The following is a 7,844-nucleotide window of genomic DNA, read 5'->3' on the forward strand; positions in this document are numbered from 1 at the left end:
GGTGATGGTTGCACAATGATGTGAATGTACCTAATGGACTGTAGACTTAAAAATGGTTAAAAGGTTGATTTCATGTTATATACATCTTAGCACAATAAAAAAAAATGTTTAAGGCATGTGGTGGAGGATAGTTTAGTTAGTTGCGTGGAAGACCTAGTCTGGCAAAAGCAGATTCATCGTCACTCTGAAATTCAGGGGCAGAGGGCAGAGTGGGGGCGCGGGGGCAGCTGACCGTCAGGCCTCCCCAGGATATGCCCTTGTCGATGGCATCTGAACTTGGGAACCTGGAGTCCTTCCACCTGACTGAAGGGAGGATGAGTCCTTCATTGGGAACCATCTTAAGTGTACAGCAAACACTCGTGATTCCTGCTCACCCAGGAGGTGTCCTAGGGACCTGGCAATGAATGGGACTCCCTTTCCCTGGAGGAACGGCCCCACGGCCTTTCTAGGAAGGCTGAGGGATTAAAATGGAAAAGTGTTAAGGATGACTTGTGCATAACTCAGCCTTTCAGATTGGGATAAAAAACACCTAGCACATCTGACCACATGGAGGTCACAAACTCTGCAAGAAACCAGAAGAGACTGTGGTACCCAGAAGCCCAGCCATGGATGAACTCCGGTGATTTAGGTCAGTATGTGTGTTGCAGATCCACTGGGCCTGCCCCTTGTTCCTGCCCCGGGAACAAGGGATCCCTGGCTCCCTTGTTCAAGAGGGGAGCCTTCGCAGACAGCTTGGGAACTTCTGTTGGGGGAGGCCAAGCCTCCCAAAGGAGTCTGGGCTGGCGGTCATCCTGGCATCCTGTTTGCTGCAGGCAAGCATCTTTTCTGTGGGTTATTTTTGTCTCTGGCCTTGGCTTGTTTTTCCCAGTGCCACTCCTTGGCTCGTAACATTTCTTCCATGGTTTATTAAAAACTGAGATAAATCACCTAATAAATCTTCGCTAAGTTTTTTCCTCCAAATCTCCTTGACAACTGCCAAATTCACAAAGTTGCATCTTTCCCACAGTGGGAGGCTAACAAAATAGCTGGTGTGCTCAGAGAAACATATAGATCAAGAAAACAAAGGGAAAATCTTTAGTTATGCAGAAGCCTCCCACTTCTGGTACTAAATTTACTTGCCTGGGTTTGATTTAAAGAGGTACAGCAGTACCTGAGCAGCTAGCAGGAGGCACCACGCCCATAAGCACAGGAAGCAGGCTTGCTTCCCTCTGCGCCCGGAAGAAGATGTGCATAGATTAACTGTCTTTCCTGGTTGATGGGACGGTTACTGGGTGCACTCTTAGCATTTAATTATTAAAGCTCTCCCTTCCCCCACACACATATACACAAAGCTCTGCTCCTTCAATTTCTTAAAACCATTGAATCACAGAATTCTGGCATTTGAAAGGAATTCAGCCATCCTCTAATGTCTCCTCTTATCATCACAGAAGCACAGGATTCTAAGAATATTAAAAAGTTACCTATTCTGACGCCAACTCTCTGCATCAGATGTCTTATAATTAAAACACACAAATCTACTTGGCATCCCAAGAGCACTTTACACATACTTCCATTTGTACTTGGCGCATTCAATGTAACTATTTCCTTTTTAAAAGTTTAAACTTTTTTTTTTTTTTTTTTTGAAAAGCAATATGTTCACACATTTGGTAATTTGAAAGGTAAAAGAATATATAACCCTATCCTATAGACACCTAGTTCTCCTCCACAGAGGCTACTAATAACAATTCCTTCAGTATCCTTCCTGGGATATTCGATGTATATATACTTAGGTATGTTCTTTCCTTCCCTCCTTTTTTACACAAACGCTTTTACACTGGTCAGCGCCTGCACTTTAGCATATTTTGGAGATCTTTCTGTATCCAGCTTCAATCTTTTAGAGAGCTCTGTGACATTCCATTACAGGGAGGTACCAAAATCTAGGGACATTTTGGTTGCCTCCAATCTTTTGTATTACAAATAATGCTGCAATAAATAATCCTGTGCTTATGATATTTGGCACCATTATTTCCTTCGGATAGGCTCCCTGAAGTGGAATCGCTGGGTCCACAGATATGCACACTTGCAATTTTGATAAATATTGCCAAATGTCCTTTCCTAATTTCTGTTCTCACCAGTAGGTGATAGTACAGCTTTACCAACAGTATGTCATGAAACTTTTTGACTGTTGCTGTAATTATATATTTACCTGTCTCTTCCCCCGGCCCCATTCCCTCATTAGAATGTGAGCCCATCAAGGTTCCTCAGAACCTAACATGTTACCTGGTACACGATAGATTCTCAACGAATATTTCTTAGTGCTCGCTTCAGCAGCACATGTACTAAAACTGGAAAGATGTCAAAACATAGCATGGCCCCCGTGCAAGGATGACACACAAATTCCTGAGGCGTTCCATCTTTTTAAAGAGTAGATCTTAAATGTTCTCGACACACCAAAAAATGGTAATAGGTGAGGTGATCATTTCTCAATATATACGTGTATCAAATCAGCACATTGCACACCTTAATTTACACAATGTTACATGTCAATTATATCTCAATAAAGCTGTGGGGGTAGGAAAATGAATCCCTCCCCAAAATAAATAAATATACATTTGAGAAGTACATAAATGGATGAATGAATGCGTGAATAAATTATAGGGCTCTTTAAATCAGAATTAGAAATGATGACCCTAATTTTCTCCACTTTGTGAGACTGGATATGCTACATTTCATTTTATTTAAGTGCCATTCATTTGTACCAATGTACAAGTGATGGAGGCAAATTTGAAACCAGGACAATCTGTCCTCCTAATTCAGACTCTTAGCCAATAATGCTATACTGTTTCCGAATGTCACATTTCCCTCTGAGGACTGTGCGTCATGATACTGGGGTGTCAGAGCATAAGAATCCCATGGAAGAGACAGCTGATTGCCCCCATTCTTCCTTACTAATAGAACCCCAATTCTCTTTGGGGGTGACAGTATGCTCAGCTAGAAAGGCACTTTTACCAGCCTCCCTTAACCAATGAGATGCAAGCAGAAGTCACTAGAAGGTGTTTTCTGAGAAGGTCTTTAAAGGCAAATGACTTAGCTGGTGAGTACCCTCTCCCATCCTTCCTGCCTGAGATACAGACATAACTGCTGGTGCCCTGGCAGCTATCTTGAGAGCTTATGAAAAAAAGGATCACACTATACTACTCAGCCATGAGAAAGAACGAAACGATGCCATTTGCAGCAACACAGATGGACCTAGAGATTATCATATTAAGTGAATTAAGTCAGAAAGAGAAAGACAAATATCATATGATATCACTTATATGTGGAATGTAAAAAATGATACAAATGAACTTATTTACAAAACAGAAACAGACATAGAAAACAAACATGGTTTCCAAAGGGGAAACGGGAGAGAGGGATAAATTAGGAGTTAAGGATTAGCAGATACAAGCTACTGTATGTAAAATAGATAAACCACAAGGGCCCACTGTATAGCACAGGGAACTATGTTCAATATCTTGTAATAAACTATAACAGAAAAGATCTGGAAAAGAATATATACATGCATTTTTATATACATGCATAAATATATATATATATAACTGACTCACTATACTGTGCACCAGAAACTAACACAATGTTGTAAATCAACTATACTTCAATTTTTTTTAAATTATTAATAAATAAATGAAATGCAAAAAAAGGGGATCAAGCCATAAGAATAGACAGAGGGGATTTCTAGAAGCCTGAGTCTCTGTTCATGGAGCTACCGCATCAGCCCTCAATTGCCCACCTCAGGACTTGTCTTTAGGTGAGAAAATAAAATCTTGAATAATTGTTTAAGCCACTACCTTCCAGGTCTCTATTAGTCATGGTCAAAAGCAATTCTTCTCTGATATAAGCCCTCTCTAACACTCACTTCCCTACTACACTTAGAGGACTCACTCTCACCCAGTCTTCTTGCTTAAGAAAAATCAGAGAACCATGCTGGCTGGTGTTACTCTGCCTTATGCCCTGATGTGTGCATGTTGAGGACTCCTCATCCCTGTCTGCCAGCCTAGCATGGTCAGGTCTGTGGCTATTGGTTCCAGACCAGGGTGAGAAATTTATTACCCAGTAACTACCTGGACACCGACTCCAGACTCCTGGCCTGTACTGACTTCTCATCTTCTCCTGGCCTCCCCAAAAAAGTGAACCTGGGGTCAAGAGAGCCCAATAGTTGGCATCCATCATTATTCCCTTGCTCTTAGACTTTTTTTTTTTTTTTTACAATTTACAAATCACATTTGTGAGCAGTGTTTCTTTTGATTGTCACAACTACTTAGACCAATGAACGGGGACAGTATTGGTTTGTGTCCCCATTTTAGAGCTCACAAAACTGGGGGTTGGAGAGTCTAAGTCATTTTCCCAAGGCACACCGCTGGGATGCAAACTCGGCCCTTTGGCACCAAGGTCCACACTCTTTTCAATATGCCAAGGGTCCCAAACCACTTCTTCGATTCTAATGTCACGGCTCAGTTCAGGCAATCTCTTTGGAAGCAAATTAGACTGGCCACCAGCTGCCTGTCTCTGTCCAGTATCTGATTACTCATCATCACCAAAGGGTTGATTTACTCACCTGAATCAACAGAGTGTCTGCATGGTGCACAAAAAACCAGTTAAATAAACACCATCTGTGTCCATTGCACACTTACTCTCTATAATAGGCAATGATGACATGAACAAACACTGATAATTCTGTAAACATCTAACAGATGAATCACTTCCATGAGAACAATGGCAGTTGCTTCACTGCTGCTCTGAGCATGGTGGAAGACAGTGACAAGTGAGTCTGAGAAGATGCTGGCACTCAAAGAAGAGAAGATACAAGGAGAAACCAGCACCTCCTAATTAGTCAAGAGAGGCTTCTTGGGGAAGATAGAGTGTCAGACGCTCTTTAATTCAGGAAGGAAACAAGTTCAGGAAGATAAGTGCCAGTTCAAGCAGAGGCAGAAATGGGAGAATAATAATAAGAGCACGATCTTTGCATGGAACTAGACAGAGTTCTTCAATATGGAAAACAGAAACTGGCTCTGGCAAGGGCATTTGCTGAAAAGATCCTGGGTAACTTGCTTAATCGCCAAGAATTCTGGAGGCCCAGGCTCTGAAAATGGACAGGAACAAAGAGATGCTAGGCAGCCAGGACCACTCGAAATCCCAGCACACAGTCTGGCAGTGGACACAAGTATCCCTTAGATGTTTCTACAATAATGCTGTCTAACCAACAGCCGCAAACACTCTGTGAAAGATGATAATAAGTGTTTGTTGCTCATGTGTCTGGGACACTCAGAGTCTGGGAGGCAGCTCTGGAATCTTGACTGGAGCACTCGTGAGACTCCAGCTTGGCTGCTATTAGCTCTCCTGGGCTGGTGTCACCTGGGGTGACTGGGATGACTCAGCTCTGCCCACATGTCCAGACCAGGTGTATTCTCATGGCAATGGCAGAGGAGCAGAGGAATTGCAAAGGCACGCAATATCTCTTGAGGCTCAGAACTGGCAACACCTTATTGGCCAAAGCAAGTCACAATACAAGCTTGACTAGGGAAATAGACAGCCTCTTTAGTGAGGGAACTGCAAAACCACACAACAAAGGACCTGATACAGGGGGTGACAAGTTGGGACCACTGATGCGATCATTCTACTACTCATAGGGAACCGTCATTAACACGCCTGACATTTCTGCCCTAAAACTGTGCAAGGCCTCCATCACTGCCACCACCACCTGGTGGATTCTCCGTGCTTCTTTGCATCCCAGGTCCAGATTCAGGGTCCAGGCAGGTACATCAGGAGAGTTGGGACTAGATGGTGGGGTTGGACACTAAAGGCATGGAAACACAGAAAAGCAAGGACCTCCGGTTTTCTAACTTCCTCGGGAGGGGATGGGTCCTGCCTTTCATCAAGACCTATGAGGTGGGGAATACGCCAAAGGTAGGAAAGAAGTTCAGATGCTGGATAGCCAAAAATCTGACGGTTGTTCCTTAAAGCCACTCAATATCTACTGGGGTATATTACAAAATGTCCCCAATTCTTCCCCCCTCTTGTATCCATGCCTCTCATCATATAGCCTTCTGTGACCTCTCTTCATTGGCAGGGTGATCCATCTCACTCTTTGATGCTTGACTCAATCATTCTTGTGCTCATGTCAGCCTCTGGGGTGTTAGCAGATGCATCATAAGCAGAGACTTGCAGTGGGCTTGCTCGTTAGGGTTTATTCTCTTGAACCTCTGCCCAGGCTACCCTGACAGAGAATGAGAAGCGTGTGGTTTGTCTCAGCCTAGATCAGCCAGCCAACAGATAGACAAGCCACAGACATATGAGCAAGCCCAACCTAGATCTGCAGAACCATCTAGCCAACCCCCAGCAGAATCAAACACAAGAGCAATAAACACTTATTGTTATATGCCCGTGACGTTTTTTGGTCATCTGTTACCAAGCATCCCTGGGACAACAGATAACTGATACAGTCTGCCAGCAGGTTGCATATAAATAAGCTCATTTCATTCTCAACCTACAAGGCAGATATGAGAATTTTCATTTGCATGGAGAGATGAGGTAAGCTGTCTAGGGTTGCTCAGGCTGGATTTGATAGTAGTTTTCTAACCGCAGAAGCCACTCTCTGGATAACCTGACCCTGGAACATAATTAGAAAGAAGTGGGTTCATGACTCTGACCTGAACTTCTGGGACAGAGCTTTTCCTCACCTCACCTGGGCCAAAAGTGACTCTGAAATGAGCCAGGAAGACTTGGACAAAAACCAAGAAGCTCTTCCAAGGCTAATCCCGTTGGAGTGAACTCTGGGAACAATGCAAGGTCATTCCCTGTCCTGGGAAGTTCTTGAAATCAGGGAACCACCAACAAGGACATGGAAATACTTTAAGGTTTCTCCTTGCAATAGGCTTGGCTATGACAGGATTTGGTCTGTACCCTGTTCTTAAAGGACTAAGGGTTTTATACATACAGATAACCTAAGCTAGTACCATAGATACAGTGTGATGTGACAAGGATAATCAGGATGCCCAGCACATAGTAGGTGCCTCCCTTTCCCTCTCACACAGATTTACGGGATCATATCACCAAGTTTTTTTATTTGTGCAAATCACAGCTCTTGGGGCCTGACAAACCCAAAGTTATGTGTTGGTTCAACATATATACTGTAGGCCTACTATGCACTAGCTGTCAAGAATACCTAGAGCTGACCTGGAGAACTTAGACTCTAGTGAGAAACAAAAGTTCTCACAACCAGACTTAATTACTAATCGAAGGTAATGTTACCATCATGCCAAGAACCACACCTGGGGAAAGATAATGAAAATGTCAAATTTATGTTATGTTAAAAGGTGATTTTATTCATTTAATCTCTATTAAAAGGTATAATGACTGATTTTCCATTTTTATAAAGAAAAGGACACCATTTTAATTTCCTGCTTTGATGAATATATTATAAATTTTCTATTTTTAATTCACAAAAGCTGAAATCTATATTAGCTTTGATACACATCTCCTTTTGCCTAAGTCCACAAAACTATAAAAATCCTACTTTACAGCTGAAAGTAAAAACTTCGTAATAACATAAAAGCTAAATTTATTCATTCATTTAAACTCTATTAAAGACATCACAAATTATTGTTTTAGTGCCCTTGAAAATAAATAGCCTTAAAAGGTAAAGAATCTTTTTCCAGGGCAACTCCTGTCTGCAAAGCCACATTCTGAGGGAAAATTGGCAGAAAGCTCAAGGAAAACATGAGAAGGCCAAATCTAGAGAAAGAGTTTCTATAATAACAAAGTTGAATTGCCAAGAAGACCTTAACTTTATTGCTTACGTGCACCAA

The 7,844-nt window shown here is 42.3% G+C and overlaps 1 non-coding gene across 1 annotated transcript; it reads left to right on the plus strand.

The window, feature by feature from the left end:
- Positions 1–2,294: 2,294 nt before the first annotated feature.
- LOC133095802 (U6 spliceosomal RNA) lies at positions 2,295–2,399 on the plus strand. The gene has a single exon (XR_009701665.1). It is a non-coding gene; the product is annotated as a U6 spliceosomal RNA (small nuclear RNA).
- Positions 2,400–7,844: the final 5,445 nt, after the last annotated feature.

The sequence above is a fragment of the Eubalaena glacialis genome, chromosome 7 (assembly GCF_028564815.1).
Source record: "Eubalaena glacialis isolate mEubGla1 chromosome 7, mEubGla1.1.hap2.+ XY, whole genome shotgun sequence".
Taxonomy (NCBI): Eukaryota; Metazoa; Chordata; class Mammalia; order Artiodactyla; family Balaenidae; genus Eubalaena; species Eubalaena glacialis.